At 40.1% G+C, this 24,713-nt stretch overlaps 1 protein-coding gene across 3 annotated transcripts in view; it reads right to left on the bottom strand.

Annotated features, from left to right (window-relative positions):
• The window catches only part of CTDSPL2 (CTD small phosphatase like 2), a 111,201-nt gene extending 92,265 nt beyond the window's left edge, over positions 1–18,936 (bottom strand). For 2 of the 3 annotated variants that reach the window (XM_069105929.1, XM_069105928.1), the window contains exon 1: positions 18,453–18,936. The gene's annotated coding sequence lies outside the window, so the exon portion shown is untranslated. The remainder of the gene's footprint in view (positions 1–18,452) is intronic. The other variant, XM_069105927.1, reaches the window with a different exon arrangement.
• Positions 18,937–24,713: the final 5,777 nt, after the last annotated feature.

Raw genomic sequence — 24,713 nt, 5'->3', positions numbered from 1 at the left:
CACCCCCCCCCCCCAATGGCACAGCATGACAAAGGAAAAACAATCTAAGGGTGGGAAAATGGGCCACAAACTAAGTTCACACCAAGAAATCCAACTGCAGGCCTGGTCTCCAACAGAACTACCTCTCCCTGCCCCCACAGTGGAGCAACACATTCCCAGTGCCTGGTTTATAGCCCCACCCCATACTTTTCCTTTCTAGTGAGACACAGCGAGCCAAGATGGAAAAGTGAATGTGGATGGGTTGTGATTTATATTGCAGATCACATTACATTATCTCCCACACTCCAAATGCATAAGTCTTCCCAATACCCCTAATTCTTTCAAGGGTACCACTATCCTTCCTTCCTATCTCCCAAGTTCTAAACATCATTATTTTTGACTCGACCACTCAACTGAAACTGCTTCCTTCAAAGTTACCAATAATCTTTCTTTTATTGATACCTTTTATTTTCATCACTTAAATGTCTCCTTGTCATTCCCTGCTCACAGAGAACCACAACATATAACAGAGAATATTTTTAAGGGAATTTTTTTTTAATCAGCAAAAGTGATTGATACGCTAAAAAAAAAAACAACTAAAGACACATGCAATGTTTCACACTTGTAGATCACCTCCCACTTCTGCAAAGGAGTGGGAGATGTCTTCCCATAACTCTTTTTTGGAGTCATGCTTGTTCTTTGTAATTTTACAACATGCAGTTTTAATTTTGTAGTGGTTTCTCTCCTTCAGTTTGCATTATTTTAGTCACTGAACATCATTTTCTTGGCTCAGCTTAACCTGACTGCATTAGTTAGTTCATTTAAGTCTTTCCACAGTTCTCTGTAGTCATCATATTCCATTATATTCATGCACCACAATTCTGTTTTGCAGTCTCCTAATTGATGGGCATCTACTTTGTTTCCAGTTTGTTACTACCAAAAAAAAAAAGGCCTTAAAAATTCTGTTGTATGTAGAGACTTTCTTCTTATTGGGTCAATGCCTATTAGAGGAATCTGAGTCAGAGTATGTACATTTTTTTTTTTTGCTTTTTGGAGGGGCAATTGGGATTAAGTGACTTGCCCAAGGTCACATGGCTAAAGCTAAGTGTCTGAGGCTGGATTTGAACTCAGGTCCTCCTGACTTCAGTGCCTATGCTCTATTCACTGTGGCCACCTTGCCGCCCTGAGTATATACATTTTAGTCACCTTATATTCCTAATTCCAAATTCCCTCCCCAAAATAACTAAACTGTCAACTAGAAGAAACATAATGGCCTTTTATCAGTCTTACTCAACTTCTCTGCAGAATGTGTCACTTTTGATAGCCTTCTCCTGTACCCTGTCCCTCACCTCCCCACTCCCTTTCTCTGGGCTGCTGAAAACCCTGTAAAATGTGACACTTACAAAAACTCATACCTCTATACTTGGAAAACAATTTTAACCTATTTAAAAATCTTCCAAATAAAACATTTCAGTGCATTTTGAATCCATTTGTAAAAAATATAAAAATTCAAAATCCTCTGACTAGTTTTCAAAAAATTATTAGCATCAGGGAATGAATTTCAACAAAAACCTCAGGATAATTGGTATATGGAAATGAAAAATGAGCGTCATAATTTAGAAAGCACAATAAATGACACATTTCTTCCATTTGGATCTATGTATCATTGTGCTGTTTCTTTTTCAACAACAACCATTAAAACCAAGTATTATAATAAACAACTTACAACCAGCCCTTTGAATCACACTGCATCAGTGCTTTCTATTTTTAAAAATCGTATAATGTAGCTATTAAGTAAATATATGTAGATAAGTAAATGTGCACATATTGGGGTACATATTCAAAAAAGTTTGAAGACCATGGCCTATAGTCACACCACCTAGCAAGTCTCAAAGACAGAACTTAAAGCCAGGTCTTCTGACTACAAGGCTAGCACCTCGATCTACTGTTGACTCTCATAAAAGGAATTAGAAGATTTGATAACCTATATAACAAAGACATTAACAATAAGACTTCTTATTTGGTATTCCTGACACCTTTACCAGAATTGTCAAGCGCCTTGAATGTAGTTATTCTGTTTAATTAATTTTGTGTGTAACTTCTTTTGTTCTTAAATAAGTTCTATTTTATTGTTTCATGACATTCAACTTTCACTATTTGTAGACTCAAAGGCAGATGTTACTTAGAAAGGACACACTAGGTACTACTCCATATAGGAATCCCTTTTATAATAATATCCACAGGTTGAGGATCACCCAGCTTTGACTTGAATTATTAATGACTGAGAATCTTATATTAGTGGGTGTTTCTTAAGCCACAAAACTGTTAAACTGTACATACCTTTTCATCCAGGGACACCAATACTGGATTTATATTCCAAAAAAGATCAAAGGAAGAGGAAAAGGATCTATATGTGCAAAAATATTTATAAAAGCTTTTTTTGTGCTAGCAAAAACTGGAAACTAAAGGGATGCCCATCAATTGGGGGTACTGCTGAACAAACTACTGTATATGAACATGATGGAATATTATTGTGCTATAAGAAATGAAGAAGGGCCATGTGACCTTAGGCAAGTCGCTTAATCCCAATTGCCCCGCATTCCCCCCCCCCAAAAAAGGAAATGATGAAGGGGATGGTTTCTGAAAAAACCTAAAAAGACTTGTATGAACTGATACAGAAGGAAGCGAGCAAAACCAGGAAAACAATTTATACAATTACAACAGCATTGTAAAGACAAACAATTTTGAAAGACTTCAGAACCCTGATAAACACAATGACCAACCATAACTCCAGAAAACCCATGAAGAATCTCGCTACCCAATCCCTCCTCAAAGAGAGGTTACTATAATGACAACACACAATTCCAAAGGACTAGAAGAGATAGACTCAGTGCATAAAAGCGTTTTCTTTCTACCTAGCTAATGCAGGATTTGTTTTGCATTACTATATATGTATGTATAGGGCTTTGTTCTTCTTGTCTTCTCTACAGGTAAAGGCTGGACATAGGAAAGAGAGAATTTGGAACTGAAAGTAAAAACCGAATTTTTAAAAATACAAAATAAAAAGTGAAGAGGTTAAAATGGTGAAAAAAATGTTTGCTGAATTGATTCAGTGAGGTAGTCTGTTCCCTTTGTTTGATGACTACAAGTAGAAGAAAGTTCTCAATCTAAAACCTTCTGTTGATATTTGCTAACTACTTATTTCTGAAAGCTGGTAAATTAAACATTTACTATTAACATCTTCAAGAAATAAATTAAATCAGCTGAGACCATTCTTAAATCCAAAGGAATTATAAAGAATATGCTACAACTAAAATTTAAGCAAACTTTCTGTGACCTTATCCGAATGCATTTAAACTTACTGGAGTTTAGAATTCCATATTATTTTTGTCCTTTTTTTGAACAAGAGAATCTACGCTACTTTTCAATACTGACCTTTTAGTAAACCTAATAAAACCTAGTAAAGGAAAGGCTCAAATTTTCCTGATCACCTTAAAGCTCTGGGACAATGTCCAACTGGATATATTACAAAGTGCTTTGTAAAATTAACTTTTAGTTCTTTTACTATAGTAGTTAATCTGCCCAAATTTGGAAAACTGAGCTCCAACTTAATCTTTTCACAAAAACTCTGAAACAAAGTATCTACTTAACTACATTTCTCTTGACAGTACAGGATCTGTAAGTGTATCATGGAAAACTGTTATACATTCCCATTAAAATATATAATTATTTGGTAAATGCTCAACTATTTGAGGAGAAATGAGTAGTTAACGACTAGTTGCGTGCACTTCTCTTTTCTGAAAATTTAAATAATTGTCTATTCTAATACTGCTGCCAAACAAAATTAAATTTGGCTCATTTCTATTAAGTAAGGAACTATGACATGTATGGTGTGGTGTGGATGAAAAACTACAGTCTCAAAGAAGCTTATACTTTAATGGGGGAGAGAGCATCCTAGACTTGGGGAAGTTAGAGAGGGATGAAGAAATAGGATAAAGGTAGGAAATGGAGAGAGGAAAATGGCCAGTAGTCACGTTTGGCTGGGAGCAAATATATGCCTAAAAAGGAGAGTGAAGAAAAATGTAAAAAGCAGATTCCAGTAAGACTGCAGAAGACCTTAGATGCCAGTCTAATGAATTTCTATTTTATTCTGTGAGTCGGTTATAGTAACTGAAGGTAAGTTAGCAAGGGCATGACAGACTAGCACATTAGGTAAATTATTTTGTTGGCTAGGTAAAAGATGCACTGAGAAGAGAGAGACTGGAGACATGCTAGATAGTCAGTTGGCTATTATAGGACAGAGAGCTAGAGTCAGGTCTATAAACTTAGCCACCTTCCCCCAAGAGAACAGAGCTCAGCAGTCTGATAGAAATATAATTTCTGAATTGGAAAAGACATCAGAAGCTATCTAGTCCAAATGGTACTGGAACAGGAATCTTTACAGTGTCTGGCTTATTTACTCTTGAAGTTCTTCCAATGATAGGGAATCCTCATTTCCCCCTCAGACAGACCATTACATTTTTTAATTGTTCCAATTGTTAGAGAAGTTTTTCTTTTCATAAAATTTAAATTTCTACAACTTCCCATTACTCCCTAGTTTTATCCTCTAGAACCAAACAAAGTAAGTCCAAACCCTCTTCCATATGGTGGCCCTTCAAATATTTAAAGAGATATGTCATCCCTTATGTAGTCTTCTTTAGGCTAAAACATCATTTCTTCAACTGTCCCTAAATAGCCCACATTTTATCTCTGCATTCTTCATTTGTCAACATCTTCCCTAAAGTGTGATGCCCAGGTCTGAAAACAATATTTTAGATACCATCTGACCAAAGCAAAGTACCTCTAATGTATTCAAGTTGAACTGAAATGTTTACTGAATTATTTATAAGAAAGAGGGTTAAGCACTGCAAATTGGGTACTCAGTCAGCTACTTTATCCTACCAACATACATCCCCAAATTGAACAATGAGGAAAAATGGAAAGTTTGACAGAATCAGAAAAAATTCTCACTATAACAAAATCCTACATGCTTATATGATTTCTTTAAACTTTTAAACTTTCTCTTATCACTCAACTATCTCATATCCAGACAATGACTGAAATGTAGAATAGTGGTTGCAGTTTGTCTTATATCAACAGATATTATCATTATAGTTATGAAACAACCATAAACTATACATATTTTGCTATATAGAATAATATGCATATTGCATCAAAAAATGACTCAGTAAAATTTTAAGCCAAAAAACAAACCGCTTTCAATCACAGGAGCATAGATTTAGAGTTAGAAGGTCATCCAACCTCCTCATTTTACAGAGGACACTGAAGGCCAGAGAAGCCAAGTGATTTGTCCACCATCTTACAAATATTAAGTGGAAATGTTAGGATTCAAACCAAAGTCGTTAGACTCTAAAACCAGCATCTTTTCCACTGCCCATGCTGCCTCTCAAAGTTGCTCAGAAATAGCCTATTACTCCTTACTTTCTTGAGAGCCAGTGAAATAGTACCGTCACACAAGAAATAGAGATCCGAAGTGTTTGATACAAGATAAAAATCAAGAAAGTTATAAGAGGAAAATGAGATAGATCGATTCATAACATGCCTATTAAACTGCTAAAAACATCAATGAAAAAAGATTTATCATTAAATAAGTATTTATTGCCAAATGGAAATTTAAAAATAATTTATAAGCAAAAGGAGGCAGAATATTACAGTAGAAGTGGTGTTGGATTTGTAGCAGAGAACCTGCATCCAAATTTTGACTATTGATTACTTTGTAATCTTAGGCAAGTCATCTTACCTCATGCACTTCATTTGCTCACCTGCAAAACGAGAGGGTCAGACTACAAGACCTGAAGGGACCTTTTCTTCTACTTCTAAATCTATAGTCCTAAAGAATTCCTAGCAAGTTTATACTTAAATAAAAAGACAGAGGAAAAAGTTTCATTACTGCTTTAAATAACTGATATTTTCTAAAGTAGTTATCTTACTATTATTTCATCTAGGTTTTTTTTTAATTTGGTATTTCACCTGAGTAATTTTTTTAAAAATTATAAACTTAACAATCCATACTAAGCAGCTCTAGCTACTGTCTATATACCACAGTCTACTTTTACTATCCACTGTCACTTACTACCATCAGTCAAATAAGGAGGGAAGAGGCTTTTTTCATTCTCCTTTCATCCATAACTTAATAAAAATCAAGTATGGCAGAAATAGACAGTATTATCTTATTTATTAGCCATCAATTCCACAAGCAGGATATCTACCTTCTTCCAAATAAAAAGTATTTTTTAAAAAAAGTACCATTTTTGGTCATTATTTTGAAATGTGTTTTTCTACATGCTAAATAACAGCAAGAAGAAACATGCAGAAAGCACCCAATCTAGAATCATAACATTTCAGGGTTAGAATAGAAACTAAATATGATCAGAAACACTTGTCAGGAATAGTTTGCTTTAAAAAAAAAAAACTAGCAAATACTCTCCACATTTTATAGAATGTCTGATTCTTGGGGCGGCTAGGTGGTGAAGTGAATAGAGCACCAAGTCTGGAGTCAGGAGGACCTGGGTTCAAATCCAATCTCAGACACTTAACATTTACTAGCCATGTGACCTCGGGCAAGTCATTTAACCCCAATTGGCCTGCCCTCCTCCCTCCAAAAAGTGGGAAAAAAAATGTTTGACTCTTCCCTCTCTGCTGTGCCTTAGTTTCCCAATCTAAAATGAAGAGAGCTGGAATAGATTGTCTTAAAAGTCTTAGAAGTTTCTTTCCAGATTTAAAATATTATTTTCATTCAAATGAGATATTTTCATTTACTCACAACCTATATGAGTTTAACCCAGCTCATGATGCGTGGGCTACTGGCTTACTGATGACTAAAGAACTTTTTGAAAACACAGAAAATTTGGTATTAACCAATGTTACCCACGTGACAAAAATGACCTGGCTGTTCAATTTAGTCACAGTAATTTTACCCAGTTACTTAGTACCATGCTCCTTCCCCCCAGTATTTCACTAACAAGCAAAATCTGAAATTTTAATAAGCCACTTTCAAATGGATATCTCAGTCATCTCAAATTCAACTCAATCTTTTCAAACTCTGACAATGCAACCCAACCCTTTTTGGTCAAGGGTACTATCATCTTTCCAGTTATCCAAATGCCCAATCTTGGAGTCATCCTTAACTTTTCACTCTCCCCACCCCCATATGACATTACTAGCTAAGTCTTGCTGAATCTATCACACCTCCTGCATCCACATTTACCCAGCTACTACCCTACTTTGGGTCCTTCATTGCCTCTCACCCCCAGCTATTGCAATAGCCTTCTAATTGGACTCTTTGGATCCAATTTTTCCCTTCTCTAAGCCGTTTTCCACATAGCTGCCAAAATGGTATTCTTAAAATATGGCGTCTTTGTCACTTCCACACTCAGGAAGATTCAATGATTTCCTATTACCTCTAGGTCAAATACAAACGTTTTTGTTTGGCATGCAAAACCCTTTACCATCCAGCTCCAGACTTATACATTACCCACCCTATGGTCCAGCCAAACTGAATGACTTGCTCACTTTCCCTTCTTTTCTAACATTTCATCTTCTGGTTCCATGATTTTAAACTGATCTTATATGTTCTCTTCTTACTTCTTTGCCTCTTAGAATCCATCATTTCAAAGCTCAGTTCAAGTACCACCTCGCTCCTACATAAAGTCTTTCCAGATCTCTCCCAGTTCCTAGTACTTTCCACTACTACCTTATATTTTAGTCCATTATCTACTTACATATGTACATGTTGTCTCTCTGATAGACTGAAAGCACCTTAAAAACTTCCCAAGCCCTAGCAAAGTAATTGGCACATAGGAAGTGCTTAAGTAAATATTTCTGGATTGACTGACAGAAACGCAGCAGAATCTTACTGAAAATATCAAGGTAACAAAAATTCTTATTTCTAATGAGTGTTAATTTTCTAGCTGCAAAAGAGAGAGAGGTTCCTTCAGTTATGCATGCAGTTTTTTTTTTTTATCTTAAGCTTCAAAATAAATACCCATTAATAATTTGGAGCTTTGGTCAAGATGGCGGAGTAGAAGCAGGACCTTCCCACAGCTCCGGCTTCCACCCTCCCCAATCCATGTAAAAAGGGGACACTAAACAAACTTTGGAGCTGCAGAACCCACAAAATGACACAGAGAAGCTAACCTCCTACTGAGGACAGCCCGGCAGGCCGGCAGGAACCGGCCAGCGCAGTGCTCTGGGAGCTGACCCCAGCACCATGCCAAGGCTTTAGCCCTAGGGCTGGCCTGACAGGCGGCCAGAGGGACTCCAGATCAGCAGCAGCTGTGGCCATTTCCAGATTTATCAACACATAGATGCGATGGACAAAGTGAGAGGTCAGTGCAGTCTGGACTTTGGGACACAGTAAGTGGGAGTGTGTGGCTTTTGCCCCCCGGGGCGAGAATCCCCTGAGCCGCTGCCAGGGCCTCCTTCAGCTCCTGGCCTGCAGAGTGTAGGGGGACCAAGCCCCAGTCTGAGGGGTAATCGCTCTTGCTTTAACCTGCTTGGATCTGGACAGCAGTCTAGGGTGGTTGTCCTAGGGTGTGTGTCCAGCTTGCCAGAGCGTGTGGAGACCTCAGATATGGCACCCATCTAATACCTCGGGCAGCTGAGAAAACCCCAGCGTTTGGGGCAAAAGCTCCCCTGTCTGGTGGCAGAGTCCTACTATGGCAAAAAGCCTAGGGGTCAAGTGACTGAGGGGTGACATGACCAGGCAAAGGAAAGATTCCAACATTAGCAGACAGAAGATTCCAACATTACACTCCTATTTTGGGGACAAAAAGGAGCAAAGCATGGAACAGGAGGAAGACAGTGAAGTCAGAACTCCTGCACCAAAAGCTTCAAAGGAAAATATGAGCTGGTTACAGGCCACAGAGGACCTTAAGAAGCAGATAAGAGAAGTGGAGGAAAAATTGGGAAGAGAAATGAGAACAATGCAAGAGAATTAGGAAACAAGAGTCAACAGCCTGACTGAGGAAAATAACACCTTAAAAAACAGACTAACTCAAAAAAACCCCTCCAAGATGGCAGAGTAGAAGCACGACCTTCCCGTGGCTCTGACTTCCACCCTCCCCAATCCATGTAAAAAGGGAACACTAAACAAACTTTGGAGCTGCAGAACCCACAAAATGACACAGAGAAGCTAACCTCCCACTGAGGACAGCCCAGCAGGCCGGCAGGAACCGGCCAGCGCAGTGCTCTGGGAGCTGACCCCAGCACCATGCCGAGGCTTCAGCCCCAGGGCGGGCCTGACCAGCCCCAGCCAGAGGGACTCCAGATCAGCAGCAGCTGTGGCCCTTTCCAGATTTATCAATACATAGATGCGAAGGACAAGGTGAGAGGACAGTGCAGTCTGGACTTTGGGACCCAGTAAGTGGGAGTGCGTGGCTTTTACCCCCGGGGCGAGAAACCGCTGAGACTCCAGCACAGCCTGCCAGCGCTGGCTTCAGCTCCTGGCCTGCAGATCGTAGGGGGACCAAGCACCAGTCTGAGGGGTCATCGCTCTTGCTTTAACCTGCTTGGATCTGGATTGCAGTCTAGGGTGGAGGTCCTGGGGTGTGTGTCCAGCTTGCCAGAGCGTGTGGAGACCTCAGAGAGGGCACCCATCTAATACCTCCGGCAGCTGAGAAAACCCCAGCGTTTGGGACGAAAACTACCCTATCTGGTGGCAGAATCCTACTGTGGCAAAAAGCCCAAAAGTCAAATAATTGAGTGGCAAAATGAGCAGGCAAAGGAAACAAAGCAGTCAGAAGATTCCAACATTACACTCCTATTTTGGGGACAAAAAGGAGCAAGGCATGGAACAGGAGGAAAACAGTGAAGTCAGAACTCCTGCACCAAAAGCTTCAAAGGAAAATACAAGCTGGTTACAGGCCACAGAGGACCTTAAGAAGCACATAAGAGAAGTGGAGGAAAAATTGAGAAGAGAAATGAGAACAATGCAAGAAAATTATGAAATGAGAGTCAACAGCCTGACTAAAGAAAATAATACCTTAAAAAACAGACTGACTCAAATGGCAAAGGAGGCTCAAAAAGGCAATGAGGAGAAGAATGCCTTAAAAAGTCGAATTTGCCAGATGGAAAAAGAATCTCAAAAGCTCACTGAGGAGAATCGTTGCTTCAGAATTAGATTGGAGCAAATGGAAGCTAATGACTTTATGAGAAATCAAGATGCTATTAAACAGATCCAAACAAATGAAAGAATAGAAGGCAATGTGAAATATCTCATGGGAAAAACCACTGACCTGGAAAATAGATCCAGGAGAGATAATTTAAAAATTATTGGACTACCTGAAAGCCATGATCAAAGTAAGAACCTAGAAATCGTCCTCCAGGAAGTTCTCAAAGAAAACTGCCCTGATGTTTTAGAACCAGAGGGCAAAACAGAGGTTGAAAGAATCCACCGATCACCTCCTGAAAAAGATCCCAAAAAGAAAACTCCTAGGAATATTATTGCCAGAACCCGGAATTCCCAGATTAAGGAGAGAATATTACAAGCAACCAGGAAGAAACAATTTGAATATTGTGGAAACACAATCAAGATAAACCAGGATCTGGCAGCTTCTACACTGAGGGATCAAAGGGCTTGGAATATGATATTCCGGAGGTCAAGGGAGCTGGGATTAAAACCAAGAGTCACCTACCCAGCAAAACTGAGTATCATGTTTCAGGGGAAAATATGGTCATTCAGTGGAATACAGGACTTTCAAGCATTCTTGCTGAAAAAACCAGAGTTGAATAGAAAATTTGACATTCAGATACAAGAAGCAAGAGAAGCATGAGAAGGTAAACAGGGAAAAGAAATCATAAAGAACTTATCAAAGTTGAACTATTAACATTCCTACATGGAAAAACAATAACTGTAACTTATGAAACTTTTCTCAGTAGTTGAAGGGATTAGAAAAATATATATATATATCTTTATATGAGGGTATGCGGGCATATGAATACATATGTGAATGTGTGTATATACGTTTACAGGTATACATAGATAGAGGGCACCGGACCAATTTAACAGTAAGGGATGATACTTAAAAGGTGAAATTAAGAGGTGAGAGGAATATAATGAGAGGAGATGGGGAGAGACAGAGTGGGGTAAACTATCTCATACAAAAGAGGCAAGGGAAAATGGTTACAATGGAGGGGAAGAATAGGAAGGCAAAAGGGAATGGGTCAACCTTATTCCTATTGAATCTGGCTTGAGGAGGGAGTGAAACACACACTAAATAGGGGATCTCACCCTCCAGGAGAATAGGGGGGGAAGGGGATGAAAGGGGGGATGATGGAAGGGAGGACAGGCTGGGGGGGAGGGAAGTTGGAAGCACCCACTTTTGAAAAGGGACAGGATCAAAGTAGAGAATAGAACAAGTGGGAGGTGGGATAGGAGGGAGGGAAATATAGTCAGTCTTTTACAACATATCTACTATGTTATTGTTTTGCATTAGCCGCACATGTACAACCTATACTGAACTGCTTGTCTCCCCAGTGGGGGTGGGTGGCAGGGGGGGAAGGGAATGAATCTGGAATTGAAAGTTTTAAAATCAAATATTCAAATATATATATATATACTATTATTAATAACATCTTACATGTAATTAAGAAATAAGATATACAGGCACTGAGGCATAGAGATCCAGTGGAAAAGTCGAAACGGGTATGGGAGAAAATATGGGAGAGAGCAGATTGGAGGTGGGGATATCCTGTGGGACAGCTGTTTTGGGGGGATGGGTGGGGGAAAAAAGGGGAGAAAATTTGTAACTCAAAATCTTGCAGAAATGAATGATGTAAATCAGAAGTTAATAAAGCATTTGAAAAAAAATTTGGAGCTTTTATAATCACAATTCCTAATCACATCTACTGAATGACAAGGCTATGTAAAAAAGGGCCTAAGTACAAGAAAATATATACCAATACAAACGGCATTATTTTAGCAAGAATATAGAGACTTAAATTCTAAAGAACTGGTAACTAGGGCTCTTTTTTTCCATAAGTTTATATAAAATCTTATTCCATGCCACCTGTTCTCACAAACTAATACGCTTCCTATTCAAGGTAACAATTCCATATTTAAAGGGTTTTTTTGAACATATATTTGCAAATTTAGAGCACTGACCCAATATATAAATTATCAAGAATATTAAAAATGTGAACTTAATTTCAATAAAATTGTCACAAGAACAAGTGTTTTCCTAGTAGGTAGTTCTCAGTCAATTTTACCAAGAGGAAAAACATGACTACAGGTTCAATAACCCTACAAATTCACAGGTAATTAATTTTGATCTTCAATCTATGACAAGCATTAATTATGCCTACTAAATCAATTGATAAACATTTATTTAAGTGCCTACTATATGCCAGGCATGTGTTAAGGATCCACTATGTACTTGAGCAAGCATTATTTTAAAGCATTAAGGTAAGCTAAAGAGTAAATTATAAAGAAAAAACTATAATTTTATATAAAAACCTGTATCCAACAATGATAGAATGCTATTAAAGACCATCAGAATGGAGAGAACACTAAATGAGAGGACACAGGTTCAAATCCTATGTCAGCCCTTTGTGTCCTTGAGCAAGGCACATATAACTTCTCTTGGGCCACAGACTTCTTATCTTGAAAATCAGAGGGCTGGACTGATGACTTCAAAGGTCTAAATCTATGGTCTTATGATTATAATAGGAAACTACTTAGAAAAAAAAAAGCAACAGATACTGACTTACCAATGATAAATAAATAGTTCCCAATCAAAAATCCTTAAGTCATTAAGGGTCTTAAAGGCCTTAACTAAGGTATTAACTGAATAGTTGAAATAATTTTCCATTACTCAGCCTAACATCAAATAGTAGAGATCTGGCATACATACATATCTCACTACTGGCAAAGCAAAAAAAACAAACAAACAAACAAAAAAACACCCAACCCTGATAAGTGTATAAATAGGGGAGATAATACATTATGAGAAAGACTGAGTGGAAATGAACTAAGTTTAAGCAGTTGACACACATAGCTATTTATACCAACTAATAATAAATACAATATTTAATAATATTTTTTGTTTACCAAAACCAGGCTTGATTTAAATGTTAATACATATTCATAACTCAGAGACAGATGTAACTTCTTATTTAGAAGCCATATAGCACTTATCTTAAAAAATATATCAAATTCTTATTATCTTAGTTATCTTACAAAACTGAGCGATGATTTTATTTTATTTAACAAAGGTTAATTAGGTTCTTGGTAAGTCAATAATTTCAAATTCATTAGGATAATCGTGGATTTGGGGTAAAAAGAGGAAGTATGCAACTACTACCAAAAACAGATATCAAACTTTTACTTAACCCAAAGCTTATGGAGATTGAACTTTTTTTTTAGCCAAGAAGGAGCAATAATATTTTAAAAATATAAGTATTACTCAGAAAATATGTATGAGAATTTACCTCCCTTCTTTGCAGAGGTGGAAGACCATGGGTGTGGAAGACTACATACCACACCTTACTTGATTCATGTGATAGTCAGTTTTACAGAACAGTTCTTCTCTTCCCTTCCCCCCCCCCTTGCCCTAGACCTAGCTTTTATTAAAAAGGATGGCATCCTTGGAGTGAGGAGGTAGGACATACTGGAAAATGATTAGATGATTTAAAAAAACTTCTAAAATAACAAGAGTAAATGGATTTAAAATCTTGACTTCCTCAACTAAGTCTTAACCTTCTTTTGGACTAGGCAAAAATAAAAAAATAAAAAAGTCCTGCTTTGTTCTTGGACTATTCAGAATAAATTAGTTCAAAAGGATAGAAACCATTCTTTCTATACCCACAGGGCCTATTAGTGGATATGCACTTTAAAAATTTCTGACAAGTCAAAAAAGTTCAAAAGTAATTTCCCTAATTCAGTGTTTTATATCTACTTAAAAACTCAGCAGCTAACTTTTTGAAATGGTCCACTAAACATGTATCCCTGAAATTTATAACAGTGGATATTATGGAGAAATGATCAAATTATCTCTGAGGATTAATGGCATATATATATACATACAAAGCTCCCATTCCCCTCACCAAGTCCCAAGGTGGGTGAAGTCATTATTACTGTCATCAAAATATAGTCGGAGGCCATAAAGTTCTAATTTAAGTTTTTATTGTCTGAATTTTGGCTACCCAGAGAACATATCTCACGTTTACAACTTAATGAATTAAGAACCCTGTTGTTTCATCTAATTTGTTTTCACAGAACCACAAATATCTCTGTTTAGTTTCTTCGAAACTAAAAGAAAACGATGAAAATGTGTTCCATACATAGAGAAACATTGTGCCATAATGAGAGCCTGAAAAAACTGAGTTCAAGTCTGACTAATATATTACATATACACACATATATGCTGGCAGGTCATGTCATCCCTTCAGTGCCCCTATCTGCTATGTAAGACTGCTTATAAGACTATAAGTTGCAAACAGGTGTTGATCTGCATTGGTATAAGGAGCTTTCTCACTGGGATTTCCCTGTATCAGTGAGAACAAGTACTAAATGAAAAAAATCTCATCTAATAAGGTTCTCATGGAATATATAACAACAATTAGGTGGGGTGCGTCTAAATATTGTTAGAGAAAGTTTATATATCTGAAAGATGCCTAGTGTATATAGTCTATGGGCTGTAGTAATGTAAAAATTTAAACTAAAGACTGTATGACTATTATCTTAAATAACATATAACCAGTTTCATCCCTAGTCCACGATTTGATGTAATATATTAATGTTCACAGCTCCCTTAATATGGACCTTTAAAATATTTTTAAATCGTTTTTAAAAAAGAAAACAAATTTGCATTAAAAGTGTGTGGGGCAGGCAAGGTGAAGCAGTGAACAGAGCACTGGCCCTAAAGTCAGGAGAACCTGAGTTCTAGCTTCAGACACTTAACACTTACTAGCTGTGTGACCTTGGGCAAGTCACTTAACCCCAATTGCCCTGCCTTCCTGAAGTCCTCCAAAAAAAAAAAAAAGTGTGTGCTTGTGAGCACACAGCACACATATGTATAAATGAGAGAAGATCCAGAAGGGAAAATAAATTGGTTAGTAGGACCCCTTTCAGCTTGGTGTATAATTTTTGGCTACAAAGATCAATATGCAAAGTTGCATTAGATAGCTTTAAGGACCAGTAGCCATATTAGGTCAAATGACTTATTTTTAAAACAACTTTCATCCTCGTTTTTAAATCTAGTTAAAATGTTTTCATGGTGCCACCCAGCTAACAAATGCCTTCCACTGGGTCATACCCCACTCAGGTAAAATTCTATATATCCCTTTTTCTGTACCTTCCTTACTTTTCTCTACTTTTAAAAACTTACCTGTTTCTCTTCAGTCCAAATGCCTTAGGGGCCCTGCTATTAGCTGTCAATTAATCAGACAAACCGGAGTTCAAATGAGTGCCAATAAACAATAAGTCAAGACAAGGGGACCACCTGGAGGCTATGTTTTAGCATAATAGCAACCATAGATAAAAAAAAAAAAACAATACAAAACAACAACTTTAAGTCTACAGTAGGGCTTAGGTGCCCCTAAAATTGTACTTCATCCCTGACTACTTATTCTGCCTACTAGCTTGGCCCTGTCCATTATAATTTAATCTAAACCATTCAACCATTTCACCAGAGGTTACTGATACCTGGCTTATCCCCTATGTACCTTCTTATGGTAAATGTCATGCAAGGGACAAACTATAGCTGCTTTTGCACCTTCTATTACCTTTCCATCCTCAAATTACAAAGCATGTAGCAGACAACTCTGCAGAGAACTAGCAAGTCACATTTTCTACTTTCCTAGAAGACTTAAGTAGACCACTGTTTGATAACCTTAAACCTATTTAATAGGCAAAGTGTTATTTTCCACTTTTCAAATTTCTCAACTCATAACAAGGTAAACCATTAAAAAAACACCTTATAACTAGACAGTCTCTCTCAAAAGACCACAAACCACTTTATAATTATCTCAAAAATCCTTTTTGTAATTCCATTTGTTACACAGCAAATTACCCTAATTTAACCCATCTTAATACCTATGCTAGTCTTTTTTTTAAATTAGATACAAGTTTGATTGGTTTTTAGACATTATTTCATCAATCTGCCTGGCACTGGTCTGGAGGAGGAAGTCATGAACTTGGAAATCAGAAGCTTGAGAGTTCTAATGCCTTCAGCTCTGTTACAGATTGGCTAGGTGACCTTGGGAAAGTGACAACTAACCTAAAGCTCAATTTCTTCACTTACTGAATGAAGATACTCTAATCTAAAATTAAATGTTCTATAGTTTGGGAAGAAAAGTCACTACAAAGACCAGAATTGTCAAAGTACAGCAAAACAAATCAATCCTGTTTGTCTGAGTAGCCCAACTGCTACCGAGGCTGAGACCATCCAACCTGTATTCTCCCAAATAATACAGAAAGAAGTGATAAAGGATCCCGTGTGAAGAATTTAATATCTCAATAACTATAAAATTCTCAAAAGCATCATTCTACAAGTTCATTCAGTTACATGTAAAATGAAATTTATTAAGTACATGAATGTCTTGAAAACTACCCAATGGGCCACTGAAGTCCAAAAGTAAAGTAAATTATCATCTCCACAGGAGGCCAATAACTCACTTCTTAGGAACTCATTTGATCTTTTTTCTAAATAAACATTTAAAATTATTTAACAAGCGCCATACTGTTTCTTAATAACATAGGAATCTCAGTGTTTGGGAAGGGGAAAATTGAGGTTCACTTTATTTCTAAATTACTCTCATTAACACAACATAAGCCTAAAGTTCTGCCAATGACTCACCATGTAACCTTGGGCAAACTTTTAACTACGAAATAGGGATGATTTTTGCCACTTCCGATCTCTTAACATCCCTGTAAATGTAAAGGCTTCTGAGGTCTCAAAGATGGGCTAGATAACATGTATGTTTTCATTTGTGTGAGTTGACTTGAATAAAAAAGTGGCTTTTATTACTAATTTCAATTGCTATCATCAAATAACAAAAGGATAAAAGTAAAACTATGACTACAACACAAACCAGTAAGTAAAGCCAAAAAGTCACACAATTCTTTCTAACTTGTCTTTATGAGGAAAGTTATCTATTTATATATATACTCCTTGTTGCAATATTTAGAAACAGGTAGCCAAGTGAAGGTAGTTTAATTTGCTATATGTAGTAATAATAAAACTGCAAACTACAGTTTTAAAATCTGATAAGGCTTTTTTGGGGGAGGGAGAAGGGTTTGAGAAGGATAAGAAAAAGTGAATGAAAAGACACGAGAGAAGAACATACATAACTGTTAACAGGTAAACTGAAAACTATGCCAATAAACCTATCATTACTCAAGAGTACTAATTTATACATGCACTGATGGGCAGAATTTGTGGGGTGGGGGCCCGGAAAGTATCTGCCTTGGGGGTGGCTAATTATGCTTTACAGTTAATAAGTACACTTCCTTTGAAAACATCCCGGCAGTTTTTACGAAGGTTTTAACAGTACAGGCTTTCCTAATCACTCCATCTATTCATCACATTTAGATGTTCCTAGGATTGAGAGAGGGAAGTCTATTTAAAAGAGCTTGTCTAGTTCAAGGACGCAGAGGTGAACCCCCAACCCTGATATTTAATGCCAAAAGATAGGCAAATGTTACCAAGCATGGAAGCAGAGTTTTCGGCCTAAACTGCTTCTTCTCTCCTCCAACCGCCCCCCCCCCCCCATCCCTACTACATAGTATATTGGTCAATACTATTTGGCTTCTTACTTCGGGGGTGAGGGAGGCGGGGAATGGGGGAAAAAAGAAAGACAACCTGATAATGGGTCCAGTAGGCAAATGGTCTGGGTCAAAGGACTGGTCCTACCCACCTCTGACCCCCAGGGGTTATGTTTATAAAAAATGAGAGGCCGCTGAGAGCAACGCCCCCTAAAGCAAGATCCACAGGAGGAATGGATACCCACACACGAACACACGCGCGCGCGCACACACACGTTACACACTACACACACACACACACACACATCCCCACCCCCCCTCACTTCACATCACCTGGTGGTCCAACCACGGTATTTACCCTCACCTCTCTAAAGGCCTACCGGAGCAACCAGGGCTGGAGCTACGGGAGATGAAGGGGCCCGCACGTTACACATTTCTCCCCATCAAACAACAACACAGGCCGCAGCCCGGGGAACTAGAGCTGGCGGGAACTGAGCTTCCCTACCCGATCCCCCGGGGAAAAGTCCAGAAGCAAGCGGCTCCACACACCGGAGGCACGAGGCACTAAAACGCCTGCCTACGGAGGCTCCGGAGCCGCAGCAGGACCCGGGTGAGAGGGGGAGGAGACCCCGGCAGGAAGGGCCGTGGAAGAGGCGGAGGGCAGAGGCTGGGGGCGGCGGCGGCAGCCGTTCCCGGGGAGGGGGATTACCTGACTGTGACGGTAGAAAAGTGTCCTCGGACTCCGGCGGCGGTTCCGGCTGCGCCCCGTGTGGTGTCTCTGCCGCTTCCCCCGCAACAGCAGCAGTAGCAGCAGCAGCAACAGCAGCTCCCTCAGCCAGTCGCCATTTCCCGCCTACCGACCTGCTGCACCGCACGGACAGAGACCCGGATGGAGAGCGGCCTCTTCGCGCAGGCGCCTAGGCTCCCTCCTCCCCCTACCGCCACAATTCCGAGAGGTGGGGGGAAGGGTTGGGACAGGCCGTAGCAGCCGAGGAGACTCCAATTTCTGTGACGGGAATCAGAAGCTACTACCTCTGTAAGGAACTGGCCTAAGTTCCTGACAGCAGTTGGCCGTTGGGCCCTAGGACCAGAGGGAGCGGCAGGGGTACAGAATCTACGACGGGCAGAAAGATATTTGTACGTTAGGGGCCTCCGTAGCCGGCTGTGTTGTGATCGCGGGGGGAGTAGGGAGTAGAGCGTTGAGGGCGAGGGGGCGGGGACCGGGAGGACGTTTTTTCCTCCCGCTGGTAACGGAACTGCTGGGGCGGGGAGGGGCGGGGAGGGGCGGAGAAGGAGAAGGCGCCCTCGCCCTGGGGGCGGGGCTTAGAAGAACGTCGCGCGCCGTGGCCCAGTGGCTTCCGAGCGAGCCCACGAGCCGGGAGGTGGGACCAGACCAGCCCCGCGGGGGCGGTGCGCTGCGGGGGCGGGGCCGGCGCCTGGCGCGCGGAAGGAGGGCACGGGGTTGGAGTGTTCCAGTGTGCGGGTTTGGCGCAGGCCCGCGGCTGAGGGCTATTGGCTCGGTTTGGGGCTGTCTTTGCAGCGGGGCTTTTGACGTCTGTCCCGCCCGGCTGCGTGGCGTCATAATTGGTTTGGGGATTCGTTCTTGGCTTGGCGAAGCTGCCCTCCTTACTTTGCCTGGGCTCACTCGGGCTCTTGCTGAGTTCGCACGTGCCACCCCACTCCCAGTCTCGCCACCACTTGCTTACCTGATGCTCTCCATGCACCCCTTCCATAGGGTCAAACGCCCGGGTAAACTCGCTTCCTGACCCCCATCTAGGCCACTTTGGAGTCCCAGGCTCTTGCACGTGTGCAAATATTGAGCTTTGCAAAGCGACTCTGCTGTATCAACCGGCACGACACAACGCTGTGCATTTATCTAGTGCTTTTTTTTTTAAGCTAATAGGGTGCATTATTTTACATCCGTTATTTCATTTGAATCTTGCAACAAGCCCCACAGGGAGTCATGTTAAGTTGAGTAGTCGGGAGTCGGTCTCCTTCGCCAGAGCGTCCTACAATGACAAACCTAGCCAGCTCTGTCAGTTTGATCCTTAAAGCCTCACATTGATTAAACAACAAATGCTTCCCCAAGAAGCCCTCAGTGTGCCCACGGCATTTATTAAGAGCTTGCTGTTTGGATAATCCTTGTTTAACAGAAGAGTCAGAAGATCATAAACTGTCAGAACCCTAGTGATGATTCCAGAAATTAATTGGGAAGTGTTGACGGGATCATCAATGCAGCATAATCTAGTGGAAAGATTTGTTAGGTATAGGACCTGAGTTTGACTCCTAAGTCTAATAATACTACCTTGGGCAAGTCACAGTCTCGTTCTCTCTCTCTCTCTCTCTCTCTCTCTCTCTCTCTCTCTCTCTCTCTTCCCCCCCCTCCTCCTCCTTCCTCCTTTCTTCATCTGTAAAATGACGTGTTTGTACTAGATTTTGGACGTCTTTTCTCTTTCTATATAATCTTATGAACTCTTATTTTCTCACTTTCTAGAAAAAAAAATTAGCGGCAAATAGCAATCATGACAATTCAGCAAGCACATATTTTGATTATCAAACGTTAATTTTTTTGTTTCATGTCCAACTCTTTGTGACCCCGTTTGGGTTTTTCTTGGCAAAGATACTGAAGTGGTTTGCCATTTCCTTCTTCAGGTAATTTTTTAACAGATGAGGAACTGAAGCAAAGAGGGTTAAGTGACTTGCCCCAAGTCACACAGCTAATAAGTCTCTGAGGCTGGATTTGAACTCAAGAAGGGAAATCTTCCTGATTCCAAGCCCAATGCTCTACCCATTGCACCACCTAGCTGCCCTAAATAGTCAATAAGCCCTTATTAAGTACCAAGCATAAGTTTGCTAAATATACTGGGGAAAAAAAATCTGTATCTTTGCAGGGAGTTTAGTTGAGGGAGTTCCTTCACCAATTTAATTAATTTGTTCTGGTAAGGCTTTATTTTGTTGTTGCCTAAGGGGTCAAAAACTGATTGTTTATAAATGAAGAAATTTCAGCTCAGGAAAGTGAAGTAGGTTGCCCTCAATCATATAGGGTGTATTAGGGGCAGGATTTGAATCCAAATCCTCAGAATTTAGAGCTGATATTCTTTCCATTTTAATATGTTGCTGGTGCTGCCCTCAACAGAAATATAGGTAAGTTCTGACAGAAGAGGGAAGTGTTTGGGGGGAAAGATATAGGATCTGCAGTACATATAAAAACCTATCCATGACTACTCATCCTATGTGATTCCCATCCAAAATAAAAATGGAATTGGGGTGGGGTTCTTATCTGCCACAGCTTCAGACCTCAGAACCTGTGCCACTGGATGATGGGGCTATTGGGGGAGGGTGGGAGGGGAAGATCTATTGGAGAGCAAGAAGTTTTCCCTTGGCACGGACTCATCTACTGCAGTGGATGCCTGGGTCATAGATTATAATTGCCCTCAGGGCAGCATGCAGAAGGGTGAGTTCAAGAATTCTTGTTCAGTTTAGGAAGTGGGGAATGTTCTGGGGAGAATGGTTGAAGTGGCAGGTGTGGTTATGATGGGGTACAGGCTCTGGGAAACCCCTTGAACTCTGATTGAATCTTCTCTCTTGATGAGGCATTTGCCTGACACCATAAGTCTTTCATTGTCCTAGGCCCAAATCTGTTACTCTTAATCCCATTACTGGAGTCTGACCTCAGTTCCATCAAAGATCCTCCTTAGACTCCTCCTCAAGACCCTCCCCAAACTCCTTCTCTAGACCACCCTCCCATAGTCTTTCTGTATATAAAATACATCTTACCCCCTTGAAGGTGCTGAGAATTCAATCTAGCACAGACTCAGTCTGTGTCAAATTATTCTAGCCGCTTGTCCAATATAAATGTCACAGATACTTAGGCTCCTTAATAGTCAACCCATTATGGTGAATCTTTAATAAACTTTGCTTTACTTTGGCTAAGAGAAGACTTGAGTCAATTTCATTAGGCAGGACCTGGTGTTTTTGGGGTCTCAAGCACCCTTATGCTCCTAAATCCTAAACCTCAACAGTTATGTTAGAGATAAACCCCACAACTGACTGTTAAAGGGAGGATGGGATGCAGCCTAGCTCATTTTCCCACCTTGGGGTTGGTTAATTGGGTGATCAACTTTTTGGTTTCATGCTATAATCCCCTCTGGAGATTTTATTTGGGAGCTATCCTACATTAGGGAATGGCTAAACAATTTATGATATGTGAATACAATAAAATATTACTAAACTTTAAAAAAAGAGTGAGTATGAAGAAATCAGGAACTCCATGGGAAGATTTCATAGGAATGGATGCAGTAAAGTGAACCAGAAAAACATGGACACAATGACAGTATAAATGGAAAGAACAACAAAAAGATGGATGCATGCTATGCAATTATAATTAATGCTGAAAAGGGGAAAATTCATCTTCCTTTTTTTTAAAGAGTTTTTATGGACCTTTTATTAAACGCCATGTTGGCTGATCAGGCCACATGGCGGGCCGAGCAGGTACCACCCCATGTCCCAGGTACAGCAGAAGCAGCAGCAGCAACAGCAACAGCCCTGATTGATAAAACCTCAGCTTATAAAGGGAGCACATGCTGCCAACAGTTAGATATTACGTAAGCAGAAACTTGTAGAGGCCAAAGCAGTGATTGGTCAGTACACATCTTGAAATTCCCACGCCTGACTCAGAAGCCTGCCAACCTGTATGCAGGTGAGCTGAATGGGAAAGGGCAGAGACCCAGTGGGGGAGGGCGGAGCTGACCTGGCAGTCTGCTCACTTCCTTGAGGTGGGGGGATGTGGAAATCAGGTACAACATATGGACTTGGAATGCTGTGTATAACTTTCAAACTCAGTTGATGTATTGAATTATTTTTTTCTCCTACTTTCTTTTTCATTTTTGTTATGAGGGATGGTGTCCTGAGTCAGTAAAGGTGGAGGTAGGATAAATTTGGAAATGAAAGTCAAGTAAACACAGAAGCTAACGAATAGAGACTGTGATGTCTCTGATATAGGGAGCTCCCAGAGAATGGACCCCGTCCCCCTACCACCAATTAGTACAGGTTGGTACCATCTTTGCAATTTCTAATCTGTTTCTGGAAGCATGAAAAATGTATGCCAGAAGCTGGACATTAATGCCCTCTCTCTGTATCCACTTTGCTATGATGATTCTTCTAAAAACATATCAGTTAAAATGTTGTTCAAGTTTCATTTGCTGGGAATGAATCAACTAACATTTATTCCTACTAAATATCATCTTATTAGAGGTTCCATTAGCTATTTACCCTCCCTCAGAATGACCCAGATCCATTAATCTTAGCTCTTTGGATCTAGTTTTTAACCAGTTGTGAATCTCCCTAACAGTGGTATCAATTTCAGATCTCTCCATCTTGTGCCCAAAGATAGAATGAGAGATCTCGCCAAAGCCCTTACCAAAATTCAATAGATAAATAAACATTTCTTAAGCACCTTATATGCCAGGTACTGTGCTAAACGCAGATATAAATGCAAAAATGACTTCAAGCAGCTTCTTTTAGGGGAGATGTGTACATTCATAAGTAAATATAAAATAATCTAAGGTAATTTGGCAGTGAGAGAACTAGTAGCAAGGGAGATTGGGAAAGGTTTTATGGACAAGTTGGTGCTCAAACAGAACTTTGAAGGAAAGGAGGGTTCTTAGAAGATGCAGTACTTTCCAGGAAGGGCAGATAGTCTGTGGAGAGGGACAGCAGCAGGAGATAAGGGCCATGTGGAGGACAGCAAGGCCAATTTGTCTAGATGATAGTGTGTGAAGGGGAGTAGTTTATAACAAGTCTGGAAAGGTAGGTTGGAGATGGATGATGGGGGGCTTTACATGGAGTCCTTATGTGTTTGTACTTAAATGCTTGATGACTATTTTATTTTAGAGATAATAAGAAACCACCAGAGTTTATTGAGTAAGGCAGTAACAGGGTCACACTTGTCCTTAAAGAAAATCACTTTGTCAACTTTGTGGAGTATTGAAGAGACTTGAGAAAGGAAGACCAGTAGTCTAAGAAGGAGATGATGAGGGTCTGAACTAGGATGGTGTTGTGTGATATGAGGCATGTTGTGGAAGTAATACCAACCAGACTTGTTGAGTAATTGTATATAGTAAAGCTAAGCACAAGCAGCACTCCTGAGGACTGCTGCTGTGAATAACTTTAAGGTTCTGATCACAAAGTATAGTGAACTTTCTATTCAGCAATAAAGTAAAGCAAAATATTCACAGGAACCAAAATACAGCATTCACAACAATATAACATAACAACTTATTACTAAAGTGGCCACATATTCTTAAAAGATATCATTCAGTAAGTCACAATCTCAATCAATCAATATAAAGTATCCATCTAAAGTCTGCTTTAGATCTTGACTGGAGACTGAATTCCAATCAACTTTAACTTAATCATCCTTAAGAAGCAATCACCCTGGTGGGGCAGAGCCAAAATGGCAGAGTAGAAGCAGGAAATTCTGTGAGCTCCCCCTACAACCACCTCTAGTACCTGTAAAATATGACTCTAAATAAATTTTAGAGCTATGGAACCCACAAAGTGACAGAGAGAAACAAATCTCTCACTGAAGGCAGCCCGGCAGGCCAGCAGGAAGGGTCTATCTCAGTGTTCTGGGAGCTGAGATCAGTCCCAGCAAGCCGTGAAGTTCCATCCCCAAGGTGGCCCAGACCAGGGGAGGCCAGAGCAGACTTCAGGAGAGTGAATCACCAGCAGCTGTGGTGGTTTTCAGACTTCTTAACCCATAAATACCAAAGAGAAAGTAAAAGGGCAGTGGAGAACTCTGTGGGAACCAGGTGACCTAAGAGCATGGTCCGGGCCCTGCCCCCACGGTGAGAGGTGGTGGAGGCTTGGAAGCTGCAGCTTCTGCCGCATGGCTGCCTCCAGAGCTCCTAGACTGCAGATAGTAGGGGGACCAAGTGACCATTCAGAGGGTAATCACTTTTGCTTTAAC

Source organism: Petaurus breviceps, unplaced genomic scaffold (assembly GCF_028583685.1).
Source record: "Petaurus breviceps papuanus isolate PSGF00001 unplaced genomic scaffold, PetGlider_PUasm1.0 77, whole genome shotgun sequence".
In the NCBI taxonomy this organism is placed as follows: Eukaryota; Metazoa; Chordata; class Mammalia; order Diprotodontia; family Petauridae; genus Petaurus; species Petaurus breviceps.
Note: the sequence above shows the minus strand (reverse complement) of the source record. Positions and strands in the feature narration are given on the sequence as shown.